The following is a 17,600-nucleotide window of genomic DNA, read 5'->3' as shown; positions in this document are numbered from 1 at the left end:
CAGTGCATCGGGCGCTGGGTGTGCGATCATGGTGGCGTTAGCCAAGGCGAGCTTCACGCCTGCGAACGCCGCGTCCATCTGCTCGGTCCAGGTAACGTACCTTTGCCCGGCTTCCCTCGGAGGGCCTCGTGCAAGGGGCGCAGGAGCTGGGCGATGCGGGGCAGGAACCGATGGTAAAAGCTTACCATGCCCAGGAACTCCTGGAGCCCCTTGGTCATGCGGGGGCGCGGAAACCCCTTCACCGCCTCCACCTTGGCCGGTAGGGGGACGGCCCCGTGCCTGGTGACACGGTGCCCCAAAAAGTCGATGTCGGCGACGCCGAACCTGCACTTGGCGGGGTTCACGATGAGGCCATGCTGGCCCAGACGTTCGAAGAGCGTGCGGAGATGGTGAAGGTGCTCTTCGCGGGACGCGCTGGCGATGAGGATGTTGTCCAGGTAGACGTACACGAAATCCAAGTCTAGCAAGACGCTGTCCATTAGTCGCTGGAACGCCTGAGCCGCATTCTTCAAACCGAAGGGCATCCGAAGAAATTCGAAAAGTCCGAACGGCGTGATGACCGCCGTCTTCGGGATGTCCTCCGGCCTGACGGAGACCTGATTGTAGCCGCGTATGAGGTCCACCTTAGAAAAGAAGGACATGCCCGCCAACCGGGCAGAGAAGTCCTGGATGTGGGGGACGGGGTAGCGGTCGGGGGTGGTGGCGTCGTTGAGGCGCCGGTAGTCCCCGCACGGTCGCCATCCCCCGCCGGGCTTTGGCACGATGTGAAGCGGCGACCCCCAAGCACTCTCGGAGCGCCGCACGATTCCGAGCCGCTCCAGCGTAGCGAACTCCGCTTTAGCTACCGCGAGCTTCATCGTCTCGAGGCGGCGTGCCCGGGCGTAGACCGGTGGCCCGGCGGTGGGGATGTGGTGTTCCACCCCGTGCTTGACGGCCCCCGCCGAGAAGGTGGGCCGCGTGAGGGCCAGGAAACCCGCGAGGAGGCGGGTGAAGTCGTCCGCTGCCGGAAGCGTACAAACTAACCTCGCCGGGACCGAACCGCTCAGCAAGCCGCTTGGCGAGCCGCTCAGTGAGCCGCTCAATGAGCTGCTCAGCACGCAAGCAAGCGAGCTGAACGTTTCAGCCTGGACGAGACTTTTCTTCACATCGACCAACAACCCGTGTGCACAGAGGAAGTCCGCACCGAGCAGTGCCATGGGGACACTAGCGGTTACGAACGTCCACGCGAAGCGTTGCCTTCCGAACCGCAGGGAGAGGCAGCGCTTCCCGAATGTGCGTATGGGTGTTCCATTCGCGGCAAGCAACGCGGGTTTCCGGCCCGCGGTGTGCTTGTCGGACGTAGAGGCAGGGATAACTCTCACCTGTGCCCCCGTATCGCATAGGAAACGGCGCCCGGACAAGGTGTCCATTATAAAAAGAAGGCTGCCGGAATGGCCGACGCTCAGGGCCGCTACCAAGCGCCGGCTTTGTAGTTTCCCTACTTGCCGAAGGAGCACGGCGGGCAACAATTCCTCACCTTGTGGCCAAACCTGGCGTGGAAATGGCACCAGGTTTGCGGCGAAGGCGGAGGCCGCGGTTTTCGCGGTGGTGGTGGGCGTGGCGTGGCGGCGGCCATGCGGTGTGCATCAGCCTCGGGATCCACGAGGTGTGGTGCATCAGCATCAGGGTCAGCCTCGGGATGCGCGACGGCCGTGCCAAAACTCGCCTGCGTGTCCAAAGCCGCGAAGAACCTGTCGGCCTCGGCAGCGAGAGCTCGGAGTTCCGTCGTCACAGAACCGGCCAACGCGAGGCGGACTCGTGCCGGCAGCTGGCGTCGAAATAACGCCCGGAAAAGAGCGTTCGGGGTTTCGTCGCCCATCAACGACAGCATATGGTCCATGCGGACCGACGGTCGCGTGTCGCCGAGCTCGGGGAGGTCCAGGAGGCGGTCAGCCCGTGCGTCCACCGTGAGGCCGAACGTGGCGAGGAGGAGACGCTTGATCGCCTCGTACCTGCCGTCGGCCGGTGGGTTCCTCAGGACCGACACGACGTGGGCAGCCGTGCCGGGTCCAAGGGAGGCGACCACGTGGCAGTACCTGGTCTCGTCCACCGTGATGCCTCAAAGTCGGAACTGGGCTTCTGCCTGCAGGAACCAGACTTCGGCTTGCGTCTCCCAGAACTCGGGGAGTTTCATTTGGACCGCGTTGGTTGCCATTGCTGTGGCGGGTTTGGGTGGTCAGCGACGGCTGACCAGAACGTCGGAGGGTCACCAATAAAGTGCGGTGCTACGCGTGCTTACTTGTACAACAAGAAGGAAGCGGACAACGCGGTAAGTTTAAGTCTTTATTATCAGAGCTCAACTGTAGCACTGGAGCGCTCCGGGCTGCGTGCCCGGTGTATATCCCGCGGCCACACCTACCCCTCGGGCGTGGCCGCCGCCCACTTGGTACGTGGAATGATGCCCTCACGCCAGTGAGCTTTCGTGTCCGCCACAATATATATATTGTTGTGGATATGAGAATTGTGTTTTTTTATTGTCGTAAAATGTCACCCTCCTTCCTCCAGTTGTTGTGTATAAAGGTCAAAGGGCGTCCCTTAGTTAGGTCATATACCATCACGTAGCCAAATCATAGATTTCCTCCTTGTTGGTAGTTATTTCCTTATTCTGTGTATTAGGTTAAGGCTCTGTTTCCAACTAGTTAACACTGCATTGCATCGAATTCAAACAAAGGTAGTATCCCCTTTCAATTTCCCCAGAACCTCCATGGGATCCCCCTTTTGTCAGCCGCATTAACAAATTCCTCTGCGCGGTTTGCTGCATTACGCTGTTCTTTGGGCTTGTGGTTTTCGCCGCAGCTGCTGGGCGGTTTTCACCGCGACTCCATTAGCCACGAGGTGGGCTCGGAGAAGAAGGGGGAGGAGCCGCCGAATCCAGGGCCTTGGCCGCCCCTCGTCATCAAGGACGGAGCCAAAAGAGGCCGTAAGAGCCAACCGGCACGGCAGTAAGCGACCCGGTAGGCGTGCCCAGAGAGCTCGCGGAGAGAGGTCGAGGCGCGATATAAAACGCGTGCGCATGCGTCAAGAAGGAGAGTTCTAAGAGTTGAGTGAGAGGGTTCAAGAGTGGCTGAAGAAGGAGAGTTGCGTTGGAGAGTTGCTGAGTTGCGTAAGGGGAGGACGTTGAGTGTGGTGTGAAGTGGCGCTGAAGTGGAGCTGAGGAGCCCGGAGTCCAGCATGAAGCGCCCATCCGCTGGCGGTGAATGATACGCGCCGCTGGACACCAAGGTTTTACCGCCAAGAACGCGAGTCGACTCCTGGAGCCGGACCTCGACACCTAAAGTGGCCTGGGCCTTCCCATTCCTCCTTCCAGCCAATCCACTCTGCAATCCCCCGTGTGAGTCTGTCTTTGTTTGTGCTGTCCCTGGGTTAATTAAGACTGTAATAGATAAGCTAGCATTTTCACTGTGTCCGCTTCCTCCTCTTCTGTTTTTATTTTATTATCTTTTCCTACTCCTTGGTTGCTTTCAATTATGTAAATAGTAAATAAATCATATTTGTATTTCTTACCCTTTGCCTTTCTTTCCTCTACATCCGTCGTTGTTGTCTTTTCCCTCATTGAAAACCTGTGGCGCGATTTTGGCCAACGTTTGAGAATCGGGTCTAGTTGCTGTTAACGGTTCGTGCAGCGGCCGCCATCCGCTCGGCAAATTAACATCTTATCCGTGGTCGCGAACGAAGCTGCTCACCTGCCTTTGGAGGGAGCTTGTGCAGCTTCAGGACTCACGTCGGTCAGTCACAAACGAGGGGACTAATCCCCCCTCGAGAAGGGATCCGAGGCCGACGGAGAGATCCGTAACAATATATATATATATATATATATAAATATATATATATATATATATATATCTGTGCAGTGTCTATGTTGTATTGTCTTGTCTTGTCACTGAACTACTCCCTCAAACTTTTGTGAAATTGTACCAAACTTCTGGTATGCACCTCTCTCTCCTGTGTGTATGTCCAAGGGGTGTATTTTTACAATTTATTTGAAAAAAACAAAATTCTTTTTCATTTTTGAATTTTTTTTGAACTTCAATTGTTTATAAAATGTAATATACTGTATATTACAAATACATTTGTGCAAAATAATTGTTTGTATTATGATTGGCGTAAACCATGACAAAACAGCATCTCAGGTGCAGTCATCTATCTATATATAGAAATATCTGGGCAGTGTCTGTGTTGTCACTGAACTACTCCCTCAAACTTTTGTTTGGGTGGTTGTGAAGTGTTTTTAATAACGTGGTGTGCGTGGTGTGCGACTGTGCACCACCCGCATCATTGGCTGAGGGCGTGACTGTCCCCCACCCGCATCATTGGCCAAGGGCGCTGCTATTCACCACTCACATCATTGGCTGAGGGCACGACTGTGCACCACCCGCAGCATTGGCTCAGGGCCTGCCTGTCTACCACCCGCATCATTGGCCAAGGGCGCTGCTGTTCACCACCCGCATCGTTGACAGAGGGCGTGGCTGTCCACCACTTGCGTCATTGGCCAAGGGCGCTGCTGTGCCGCTGATGCAATGCCCTCTGCTGGTTTGGACAGGAATTTGAAATTGATAACAGGTGGTGAGGTGTTTTGAATTAGGTGACTGTGAGGTGTTTTGATTTTCGTGGTGGTGAGGTGTTTTGAATTTCGTGGTGGTGAGGTGTTTTGAATTACGTGGTGGTGAGGTGTTTTGAATTTCGTGGTGGTGAGGTGTTTTGAATTACGTGGTGGTGAGGTGTTTTTAATTTCGTGGTGGAGAGGTGTGATTGTCCCAAACTTCCAGTCTGCACCTACCCCTCCCGTATGTATGCACTGAAGGGTTCCTTTTTTTCTTTTTCTTTTTTTTCTCAACCTGAATTGCTTATAAAAATGTAATATCACAAACACTACAAATAGCAAAATAATTGTTTGTATTATGATTGGTGTTTAATCATGACAACACAGCAACTCAGGTACAGTCATTATCCTCAGCTAAAACAAGCCCGTTCCTCTGTAACGACGCGTGATGAGCCAAGCCAAGCTAGTGTATATATACACTACATGACCAAAAGTATGTGGACACCCGAACATCACAAATCTCATTCCAAAATCATGGGCATTATTATGGAGTTGGTCCGCCCTTTGCTGCTATAACAGCCCCCACTCTTCTGGGAAGTCTTTCCATAGATGTTGAAACATTGCTGCGGAGATTTGCTTCCTCTCAGCCACAAGAGCATTAGTGAGGTCGGGCACTGATGTTGGGCGATTAGGCCTGGCTCGAAGTCGGCATTCCAATTCATCCCAAAGGTGTTCGATGGGGTTGAGGTCAGGGCTCTGTGCAGGCCAATCAAGTTCTTCCACACCGATCTCAACAAACCATTTCTATATGGACTTTGCTTTGTGCATGGGGCCATTGTCATGCTGAAACAGGAAAGGGCCTTCCCCAAACTGTTGCCACAAAGTTGGAAGCACACAATCATCTATCATGTCATTGTATGCTGTAGGGTTAAGATTTCCCTTCTCTGGAACTAAGGGGCCTTGCCCAAACCATGAAAAACAGCCACAGACCATTATTCCTCCTCCACCAAACTTTGCAGTTGGCACTATGTATTCGGGCAGGTAGCGTTCTCCTGGCATCCGCCAAACCCAGATTCGTCCGTCGGACTGCCAGACGGTGAAGCGTGATTCATCTCGCCAGAGAACGTGTTTCCACTGCTCCAGAGTCCAATGGCGGCAAGCTTTACACCATTACAGCCGACGCTTGGCATTGCGCATGGTGATCTTCGGTTTGTGTGCGGCTGCTCGGCCATGGAAACCCATTTCATGAAGTTCCCGACGAACAGTTGTTGTGCTGACGTTGCTTACAGAGGCAGTTTGGAACTCGGTAGTGAGTGTTGCAACCGAGGACAGACGATTTTTATGCGCTACGTGCTTCAGCACTCGGCGGTCCCGTTCTGTGACCTTGTGTGGCCTACCACTTCGTAGCTGAGCTGTTGTTGCTTCTAGACTTTTCCACTTCACAATAACAGCACTTACAGTTGATCGGGGCAGCTCTAGCAGGGCAGAAATTTGACAAACTGACTTGTTGGAAACGTGGCATCCTATGACGGTGCAACGTTGAAAGTCACTGAGCACTTCAGTATGGCCCATTCTACTGCCAATGTTTGTCTATGGAGATTGCATGGCTGTGTGCTTGATTATATATACCTGTCAGCAATGGGTGTGGCTGAAACAGCCGAATCCACTAATTAGAAGGGATGTCCGCATACTTTTGGTCATGTAGTGTATATTAGTGCTGTGCCGATATCGGCTATTTTTCGGTAATCTGTAACGGTAGATTACAATCAGTGTACAGTTTCGATGACCGATTAAAGTTGTACTGTACTCTTTCTTATACAATCCCAAACCTTGAGTAGCTTTCAGGCTTGTTTTGAGCGAATTTCAATAAGCAAATTGAAGAAAACAATGTTGTACCTTTTGCTTTCGAAACAGCTGCATGCACAAAGTAAACGCGATGGCTCGTACCGTTCCATACGATACGCGATGGCTCTTCTTGAATTCCTGGCAGAGTAGCTAACGTATTGACGTCACATGCGTTGACGTCATACGTTCCAGGCGTGCATCAAAGTGCCCGTTAAATTACTTATTTTCACATTTAAAAGGTGGACTCACAGTATTCTGGCTTCCCGAGCAAAATGAGGCACATTTTACATGCAGTTTGTAAAATTACTGCTTCATTCGTCACACCATATGCTATGACGTGGTCTCGCGCAATCTCACGTGATCCTAAGGCGCATGGCGTTTCCAAAACACGTCAACAAACACATGCAGCTCTATTTATTCCTCCGTAATAACAATTACTTAGTTTTTAATATTTTCTTCCTCCTCCTCCTACCTCCCCTCGTTATTTCCCGGTGCGCTCATTCTTTCTCTCATCAGCTCCATTCGTGATTTGGACTGGACCGTAAAGATCCCATATTGAGTGGTGCTGGTGCACTACCCTGTGGTACAAGTTCCATGGATGCCGAATTTTCCTTGTTTTGGTTTTTCTCACGCTAACCTTGTGAAATCACCAGGTGAGTACCTACACTCGTGCGCTGATAACACCAGATATAACACTGAGTGAACAGGTGATCGATTTATTTAATGAATTAATAATTGTTCTGAACGGAATCCCTTGTAAACCTGGGGATTCCCACCCTGTTCCTGCATTTTCATATTTTGTGTTAAAGTTGATTTTCACACGACTAGAAAACCAGGAAAAGCTTCATTTTATATCCGTCAATAACTTATCAAATGAGCATACTTCCTTCCTTCCTCCTTCCTCCTTCCCTCCCTCCTTCCTTCCTTCCTCCTTTCCTCCCTCCTTCGTTCCTTCCTCCTTTCCTCCCTCCTTCGTTCCTTCCTCCTTCCCTCCCTCCTTCCTTCCTTCCTCCTTCCCTCCCTCCTTCCTTCCTTCCTTCCTTCCTTCCTTGTAAATGCTGCTTCATCGGAATGAACATTACCACACACGGTACCTCATTGTTCGTTTTTAAAATAACAGAATGCTGTTCTGTTCGATGAACCAATTGATTAGAGAACGAATTTAAAATGTATCAATTCACAGACATTCAATTACGTCAATCCGAGCATGGCACTGATCAAGCACGATGAACACTTAATGTGTGCGAAATGACGTCATTATTTAATTTTTTTTTATAATTAGAATCGGTAATATATAAATCGGCAGATATATATATTTTTCTCGGTTTTATCGGTTATCAACAAATTTCTTAACCGGCACAGCGCTAATATATTGTTGTGGATTTGAGAATCTTGTTGTAAATACCACCCTGAGTAGTGTAATGAATACTTGTAAATATCTCCGATTTGTGTGTAAAGGTCAAAGGTCGTCCTCTTAGTTAGTCCATATACATATACCTAGCCAATCTTAGAACCTCTAAATAGTTATTTCTTTATTATGTGTATTAGTTGAAGGCTGTGTTTCCCATTAGTTGACTCTACATTGCACCGAATTCAAATAAGATAGATCCCCTTTCAATTCCCCATTTGTCTGCAATTGCCAACTGCATTCGCCCTCCATTGAACACTCGGTCGGTACGAAGAAGAAAGGCGTGTCTCCGCCCTCGTCATCGGAAGGAGGAGTGAGCCAGCCCTTGCCGACCAATCAAGCACGAGGGGTTTGGCTTGAGAGGGTGGAGAAAGAACGATCGGGGAGTTTCGCGAAGATTCGAGGGTGTGGCCTATATAACCCGTCACACGATGCCCCCACCGAGATGATTGAGGGAGAGAGATGCGCGCAAGAGTTCAGTGAGGGACTGCTTGGTGAAAGAGGTGAAGAACAAAGTCATTGAGGGAGCCAGAGAGTTAAGGAGCCCGAATAGAGAGCTCTGGGAAAGGAGACGCTGTTCCAACCAGCTTTGCCACGACAAGCTCCGACGTGTTGCTGCGAGCATCCCGGCCGTGTGGACCCGAGTGCGGAGGGGCGGCGGCTGCTCACTCGCGGCCCGACCATTCTCCTGCTCCAACTGAACCTTCCTCTCCTTCCAGCCATTCGTTCCTGCCTTCATTCCCCATTCGTGTAAGTCTGATTGTCGTCTGTTTTGTGTGTCTTGTCCTGGGGTATAAGTAAGTTTGTATAGGTAAGTTAGTATTTGCACTGTGTATTCTGGTCCTTCCATCCTTTCTGTCTTTATTTTCATATCTTTCCTTCTCGTTGGTTCTTTTGGTCTTGTACATAATAGTTAGTAATAAATCATATTTGTTCTTCCTACTTTTGCCTTCTTCTTCTTCCCATCCATTCGTCTTAGAGGTTTCCATCATTGAACACCTGTGGCACGATTTGGCCAACGTTAAGAATCGGGTCAGTTACTTGTTAATGGTTCGTGCCGCGGCTGCTAATCCGCTCGGCAATTAACATCTTGTCCGCGGTCGCGAACGGGGTTGCTCACCTGCCTCTCCGGAGGGAGCTTGGGCAACTTCAGGACTCACGTCGGTCAGTCATACACAAAGGGATTAATCCCCCCTTCTTAAGGGGAAAAAGGCTGACGTAGAGATCCGTAACAATATGTATGTACATATATATATATATGTATATATATATATATATATATATATATATATATATATATATATATATATATATATATATATATACATACATATATATATATATATATTGCTACGGTTTTGTGATTGCACATATTGATCATTAAAGGTTAAAGGGTTGCCCCTCATAGTTAGTCCACGAGCAACACGTAGGCCACCTGTACTATTAGTTATGTCATAGTATGTGTAAGTATAGGCCATTTCCCCTCGTAATATCTGCGTTGTGTAAAGACATGAGTTTAGGTCCCCCTTCATTTTTGCGTCCACCCTCCAATTCCACCTCATGGGCATATTCATCCCGCGCCCCATTTGGCTGACCCACGCAGCATTTGTTACGCTTTGGCTGCCCGCTGCATTTGTTACGCTTTGACTGCCCGCAGCATTTGCTGCCCTTTGCTCGCTCACTAGTCAAGTAACACGAGGTAGGCCTGAGAAGGAGGAGGAGCGCGGGGTCGGGGTGGGGCAGCGTCAAGGCAGCGCGTCAGAGGCGATGACAGTAAGAGCCACCAGCCAACCAGGGCTCTAACGGCATGGCATGAGGGGGCGTGGAGAGGCGCGTCTGGTGAGTTCTGGAGGGTTCGCGGGGCGTGCCTATAAAAGTGATTGCACAAAGCCCTTGAAAGGAGTTATGCACAGAAATTTGAGGACTGAAGCGAAGCACTGATTTGCACCAGAGGACTCACAAGGGGAGAGCGCACGTGAGAGGACTTGTTGATCAAGAGGACTTTGGAGAACTTGATGCGCAGCGCTCGCTTTGGAGGCATTGCACTATATCTCAAGTATAACGTACGCACCGAAGGAAAGGCAAACAGACGCGCCGGTGGCAAATAGCGCCTATCTCAGCCACGCGAGTAAACGTGGCAATAGCCGCCAGTGATCACCGCTAACCGCCCAAGTCCGCTCCCTACCAAATCGCCCCGTATTAACCTCTGTGCGCCAAACGACACGCGGAGAGCCCCCGCCATCCCTACTTACCATCTGCACGGGACGGGACGAAACGGAGACTGGAGGGAGTTGCACGAGAGCCATCCCTGGACGTGGTGAACATCACCCTGCAGCTGCAAGCCCCGTGTGAGTGTGTCTGTGTGTGAGATGGACCCTTTTGTCCTGAGGATTAAGTTAAGACTGTTTTAAGGCTGCACTGTGTCCCCTTTTTCTGGAATCCCTGTATAGTGTAAATAAATCTTGTTAGCCCTTTCTTCCCAATTCGATCGCCTTTGTGATTTCTCCATTGGCTAAGCATGGTACGAACGAGATCGCTAGAACTGGGGTCACCATATAAATGGCACGGATCGCGTGTACGCACCGCTCGGCATCTCAGCACGCGTGATTCGTGCGGGGCTTATTTCCTCCTTTCAGGGCAGCGCGAGTAATTAGGTAATAGTGATTCTAGTCCTAAGACCCTATTTTGCGCTGTCCGGGAAGGACGTCATAGGTCCCGGGTCCCGTCGGCTAGTCAAAGACAAGGGGACTAATCCCCCCTTGGTAAGGGGAGAAGGCCGGCGCTGAGATCCACAACAATATATATTGTTGTGGATCTCGGTTACGGCACTCCCCTTACCGAGGGGGGTTTAATCCCCTCGTCTATTTCACTGGCCGTCCGAGTCCTAGAAGATATCGCGCTCCTTTGCAGGGTTGAGGTCGACCAGGGTGACTGGTCAATGGAGTCCCAGATACCTTCGGCAACCTCTCCGCAAAGCAGGACGATACTTCTGCTCGAGCCGCGGACAAGATGGAAGTTTGCCGAGCGGTTTAGCAACCCGCAGCTCGAGCCGTTAACAAAAGGGACTAAACCCGATTATAGCGGATGGCCAAATCGTGCCACAGGTACTCAATGGGGAAAGGACTAAAGCGATCGGGGGAAGAAGAAACCAAAAGGGTAAGAAAGAACACAGGTTAATTCACTATCTACAAGAGGAAACGAAAGAAGGGAATATACAAGGATTGGAAATAAAAGGACATAGGGCAACCCTAAAAACAGTCTTATATTATCATACACCCAGACAGAACAAACAGACTTACACGAATAGGGAATGGCAGGAAGGAATGGCTGGAAGGGGGAGAAGGTCCAAGCAGATGGCAGGGCAGGAAGGTCCGGGCAGATGGCATAGCGTTGAGGTCCGCTCCAGGTCGTGCTTCGGTCCACGCTCCGGGCTTGAGGCGAAACCCGGCGGCAGCTGCACGTATCCGTTTCACGCGGTCGGACAATGCGAATATATTGCGGTTTTGTCGTCGTCAACGGACCCACTCTCCTGCCTTACGATTCAGCTGTAGGCTCATCTGGTACCTCGTATCTCGGACCTTCGCACTCATCTCCCTTGAAGCAGTCCCTCCCAGCCGTTTTTATTGGGCGTTCCTGTATCCAGCCGCCGGCTCCTAGGACACGCCTACCGGTCGGCTCACCTCAGCCCTGGTTGGCTGGCGAGGGCTCGCTGGCTCCACCTCTTGAGGAGACATTGACAGGCCACGCCTCGTTCCTGGCGCTCGAACCCACTCCTCCCCTTTTTCCTGCAGATTACCGCGTGCGTAATGGAGGCTTGGGGCCAGCAAACAAACCAAAACAAAGGGCAGCGAACGCTGCCATACCGCTACTGCACTTTGAAGAGAGAGAGAGAGAGAGAGAGAGAGAGAGATGATTGGGGATAATTGAAGGGGCCTATCTTATTTGATTAATGCAACGTAGATTCAACTATTGGGAAAAGGTCCTTAACTAAAACACATAATAATGAGATAACTACAGAGAGGTCCTGTGGTGTTCTACGTGTTGTACATGGACTATCTAGGGTGCGATCTTTAACCTTTACCAAAAATTGGAATATTTACAGGGGATTATTTATAAGGGAACATTTACCAAAATTTACAAAGTGAAGGTTCTTAAAACCATAACAATATATATATATATATATATATATATATATATATATATATATATATATATATATATATATATATATATATATATATATATATATATATATATATATATATATATATATATATATTGTAATGAATTTGAGAAGTGTAACGAATTTGAGAAAATGTAAAGAATGTGAGAATTATGGTTTTGTTGTGTGTACATGGCACCCTCCGTAAGTAAAGAAAGGTCGAAGCTCATCCTCTTAGTTAATTCCATAAACCTACACACAGGACACCATATATCCTTTTAAATAGTTAGTCCCTTATTCTATGTAGGTTAAGGATGTGTGTTCCCAATAGTTTGACTCTTCATTGCACCGAATTAAATAAGAGTAGGCCCCTCCGACGCCCCATGGCAGCTTCCAAGTGCCAGGTTTGCCAGGTTTGCTGCAATTGATCTCTTTAGCCACTTTGCTGCAATTGACTCTTTAGCCACTTTGCTGCATTTTCATCCCCTGTCCACTGTTTGCTGTATTTGACTCCATTACGCACGAGGTAACCAACGGAGAAGAAAGGCGTGTCTCCACCTCATCATCGGGGGGAGGAGTTAGCCAAGTGCGAGGAACAAGGCGTGGCTTTGCCAATGCGTCATCAAGAGGGGCGGGATCGGTAGCCCTCGCGACCAATCAAGGCCGAGGCGAGCTGACCGAGGGGCGTTTACAACGCACACAGGTAAGAAACCCAAAAGCACGTTATAAAAGGACACGCGCGGGTTTCTATAGGGCTTTTTGGAGAAGATTGAAGTCCTGGAGAAGTCACAGAGTCCTGAGAAAAGATTGAGAGGTCCGGAGAAGATTGAGAGAGAGGTGCGGCAGATGCGCGATCCAGCTAAAGCAGCCAAGAGAGAACGAGACGTGAGGGGGTGCTGATACTGCAGCAATACGCCGAGACCCTCTAGGCCCTATTGCCGGTTGTGGAGACGCGGAGCTGCCAGCTGCTGTTCGCTTCGAGCACGGAACGTGGACCTCGACGGTGTGGAATTGCCCGGACCTTCCTGCCCTGCCATCGGCTTGGACCTTCTCCTCCCTCCAGTGATTCCTGCCATCATTTCCCCGTGTAAGTGTGATTGTTCGTCCGTCTTTCATGTTGTCTTGGGGTATTAATTAAGACTGCCATATATATAAGCTAATCATTGCACTATGTCTCCTGCTCCTTCCATTGCCTTATAAATCATCTTTCTTTTCCTTTCTGCTTAGTGTGTATAAATAGTAATAAATCTTGTTATTCCCTACTTTGTCTTTACTTCTTCATGCTCTTTCGGTCGCTTTAGAGGTTTCCATATTGAGTGTACGTGGCGCGATTCGGCCAACGTTCAGGATCGGGTTTAGTGAAGGCTAATGACTCAAACTTCGGGTTGCTAAAAACCGCTCGGCAACTAACTAGACCATCCAAACCGGGGTTTGAGCGGTACTTGTCTCCCTAGTCTGCGGAGGGACGGATAAAGGTATTCGGGATAAACCCTGGACCCATAACCCTGATCCGTTCCATCCCACGGGATAGCGTTACAAGTGCCAGGAGTGGAGACGGTCAGCTTAACAAGACAAGGGACTAACCACCCCTTGCTAAGAGGGAAGAGCCGTACTCCGTATCCGTAACAATTGGTAGTCAGGAGTTGGGATTCGAACCTGGGACTAAATTTATTTAGCCCAGATTTTGGACACCAATTGTACTATTGGCCTTAACAATTGGTGTCTGGGAGTGAGATTCGAGACCCGAACCAAATTTTTTATAACATCACAAAAATTTGGTCGAAATTACGAGCGGCCGAAATTTTGTTTAACATCCCAAATTGAGTCGTGCCATGGACAATCAAGGCGATCGGATGCAGGTGGGCGAACTAGAAGAGGGGTTAGGGGTAACCCAAGACCAGAGGGAAGAGATGGAGGAGGAGAACAATGAGGAGGTGGTTGAGGAGGTGTCAGGTGCACAAAATGGCGCCCTCACGCACGTGGTTGAAGGGACACAAAAAGGCGGCTCACACATGGTTGAGGGGGCCACGCCCGCGGTACCAATGGGCATGGTCCAAATGCAAGCCTTCATGGCCCAATTCATGGTGGAAATACAGAAAGAGAACGACAGTATGGAACGAATGGAAAACAGAATGAGGGCTAATAGTGAGCAATTGGAAGCAATAACAAACGAAATGAGGGCCGATAAGGAGGGGTTGGAGAGGGACAGAGACCGCGGGTTGAGCGAGCAGGTCCCAGGGGTGCACGAGGAGGTAATGCGGGTCGAGAAGCACTGGTTGGGCGAAGTGGAGAAAAGCACGGGTAAGATGACGGGTGTAGAAATTGCGAACCGGGGTTTGGAAAAGCCGGCGACCGCTGAGATAGGAGAGAAAATTTTATTAAAGCCAACGGTCGTCGATGTGAATAAAGAAAAAGCAGTAGTGGGAATAATCGAAATTGGAAAAACGACGGAGGTAGCCCGGGAATTGGAGGAAGGAATGGATAATGCTCAAAGTCCCTGCTCACATCACGATGCTGTGCTTAACCCGAATGGAAGTTTGCAGGTGCGCGTGGAGAAAAGGATCCCCCAGGTGAGTCGTGCTGTGTATTGTGCGGGGAGATTTTGTGGAAGGATGTTTGGCGACAACAGGATTGTCACGCGATTGGGATCGATATGGCACCCGGGCGTTGGTGAAGGGTCCCGTGTGAGTAAAAATGGCACATGTGTGAAAATAAAGTGTGCGTCAAGGGGTGAGCATGTTACGAAGCGCGAGTGTGAAACCAAGTGCGAGCGAGAATGCATGTCGGGGTGTACGGAGAGTGAGTTGGTGGTGGCGCGAGTGCGAGAGGGCACATCGGAGCGTGAGTGTGAAACCGAGTGCGAGCGAGAATGCACGTCGGGGTGTACGGAGTGTGACACGAGGAGTGAGTTGGTGGTGGAGCGGGTGCGAGCATGCACGTATGGGATGAACGGCGAGGGTGTGCGAGAACGCACACCTGAGTTGGTGGTGGCGCGATTGCGAGAGAGCGCATCGGAGCGCGTTAGTGGGTGGATGCAAGAGTGCACGCCCATGGTGAGTGTTACGGAGGACGTAACGGAGGAGAGGTGTGGACCGAAGTGTGCAAACGGCGAGTGTGCGCAAGAAGGTGCGCGGGACATGTGGTGTGTAACAGGGAGTGCGTTGGTGGAATGGACGGAGTGTGTGGAATGTACGGACGGCGTTGGAACGCCAGGTTTTGTGAGTGTGAAACGGGTTGCGTATGCAAGTAAAGCATCGACGTTGACCGGGTTAGCAGCTAGGGCGACGGATAGCGGGCGCTCGGTGCATGGAGCCCTTTGTTGGATGTGAAGCCTCGCGCGGGGCGCCCTTTGGCTTTGTTGGATGTGCAGCCTCGCGCGTGGCGCCCTTTGGCTTTGTTGGATGCGAAGCCTCGCGTGGGGCGCCCTTTGACTTTGTTGGATGCGAAGCCTCGCGCGGATCGATGCTGCGTCGCCCCGTTTCGGGGCATTGCGCACGATTCGGGCCTGGCCCTGCCCCGCATGGTCGAGTCCGGGCCTTGTCGGGCGAGGCGACCGGTCCGGTTCAAGGGCGAGTAGGAGGAAGCGGAACGGCGCCCCCTAGTGGTGGGGGCGGGGTTCCAACCGGGGGAGATTGAGCCATCGGGCCCGCGACCGCAAGGTACCGCGCCGAGATGGTGCGTGGAATCTCGGCCCGACCAAACCACCTCCCTTGAACCGAAAGCCGAACGGATTCAACCTGCAGGCGACCAAACCACCAGCGTTCATTTCTCGGCTTTGCGAAGCCGAGTTTAATGATGTCATGACGCACCGAGGCTAGGATATAGCGGACTGTGATGATGGTGATACTGATAGTGTTTTTGGATTCGAAATTTTGGGATAGAAAATTTTTGATTGGCTGGAATTAGGTGAGCAAAATTGATAGTAGAGGATGCCCGATGTGGTGGGATGGCAACTCTGCCATCCCTCACAGCGGGGGCAAAGGAGCACTAGTGTTATGGGGTTGGCAGTGAAAACTAGCCCAGGACGGTTAGGATAATGATAGCGATCTAGAGAAGATGACCTTAGGTAACGTTAAGGTTAGGTAGTGACAATGATACCTGTAGTGGGGACGCAGGTAGCTTAGTTTGGATGATAATGACGTGGTATGTGCTTAGTTTAAAGGGAAGACGAGGAGCACTAAGTTAGCAGGGCAACAGGTAGTTCAGATGATGCCGTGTGTGTGTTTAAAGGTGTGATTGCAGAGGTGTGCAACTGAACAGGTGTATGGAGCAGTGTATGAGGGAGTGATGGTGATGTGTGTTGTGTTGATCCAAATGGTCCAGGGAGGAAGGAGGGTGCAGGTGGCACCAGGTGTGATTGCACAGGTGTGCAACAACAGGTGAATGGAGAACAGGTGTATCGAATAAATGGTCTGGAGTATATGGAGTATTGGAATGGATGGTCGTGGAGTGAGTATGGTGGAAACTGTGGAGTGGAGTGGATGGTGCGAAGGTGTGGATGGGGGAAAGGAGGATGGACCCCATCACGAATACCCGGGGAGGGTAGTCTAAGAGTTAGGTAGAGGGTACAGGTAAATTGTGGTTGGATATTGGCATCTGTGGTGCGTGTGGAAGAATGATGGTTGAATGGGTGCATTAGTGTTGTGGAAATAGCTGGGCGTGTAGCCTGTTAGTGCGTGTAGTCGGATGGGCACTCCACCACTGTGAGGATGTCGGCCAGGTGAGGCCGCAGGTGGGCTCTGGGAGCCGGTAGAGTTGTTGTGGATGGGGCCCGAGGATCCGGAGGACGGACCCGGGTAGCCCAGTGCCAGAGGGCACCGAGGGGTGACAGAGCCAGGAGGGGCCTTCCCCAGTTAGATAGGTTAGGGTGAGGAGCTAGGTAAGCTCGGGTGGCAACTACAGTGGTGGAGGTGTGCAGGTGGGTAGACCTGCTGGAAGAGCTACACGACACAGCCCGGAAATTGTGCAAGGGCACCGGGAGATGAATCGGGGGAGTGAGACCCTAAATTGATAAGCACCACAGTTTGGTCAATGGGAATTGGTTTTTAGAACCCATCATGTAAGTTGGCCAATGGATTGGCAGGGAAAGACCCCGGGTAGTGTAAAGTGTGTTAAAGTCATTTAGAAAGTAGTTAGGATTAAGAATCTCCTCGCACCATCTACATGCACTCACCTGAGGTGACAAAGCTCCACACCATGCCGGGGTTTGTTGGTTTTTATTATTTTAATTGTGCAAATGTTTTGGATTGTGAGACGCATCATGACGTGGGTGTGACATTGTGCTTTGTTGTTCCATCTCTTCCTCCTTATGAGGATTGATGACGAATTGGGTGATGGCAAATTTGGTTAGAGGGATTGTGGGGACGAATTTGGTGTAGGGGAAATATGGGGGAGACGTGACAGTAGTGACGAATTTGTAATGTGTAGATTTTGTACATATGGGGTAAGGGGAAGGGTAGCGTAGGTGACAGGGGGGGTGACGTACGGTAGGGACGAGCTTTTCTCCGCTCCGTCTCCATACGCACCTTGCCTTGCATTGCCTTTATTGATGTGTACCCTTGTGACCTTACCCCTCGCTCACCTGTCTTTTCCCCGCCCTTGTCTCC

The 17,600-nt window shown here is 50.7% G+C and overlaps 1 long non-coding RNA gene across 1 annotated transcript in view; it reads left to right on the top strand.

The window, feature by feature from the left end:
• The window catches only part of LOC144891156 (uncharacterized), a 52,557-nt gene extending 45,571 nt beyond the window's left edge, over positions 1-6,986 (top strand). The window contains exon 3 of the long non-coding RNA XR_013622745.1: positions 6,941-6,986. This is a non-coding gene — a long non-coding RNA (uncharacterized LOC144891156). The remainder of the gene's footprint in view (positions 1-6,940) is intronic.
• The last annotated feature ends 10,614 nt before the right edge of the window (positions 6,987-17,600 follow it).

Source organism: Myxine glutinosa, chromosome 3 (assembly GCF_964187855.1).
Source record: "Myxine glutinosa chromosome 3, kmMyxGlut1.1, whole genome shotgun sequence".
Classification (NCBI taxonomy): Eukaryota; Metazoa; Chordata; class Myxini; order Myxiniformes; family Myxinidae; genus Myxine; species Myxine glutinosa.
Note: the sequence above shows the minus strand (reverse complement) of the source record. Positions and strands in the feature narration are given on the sequence as shown.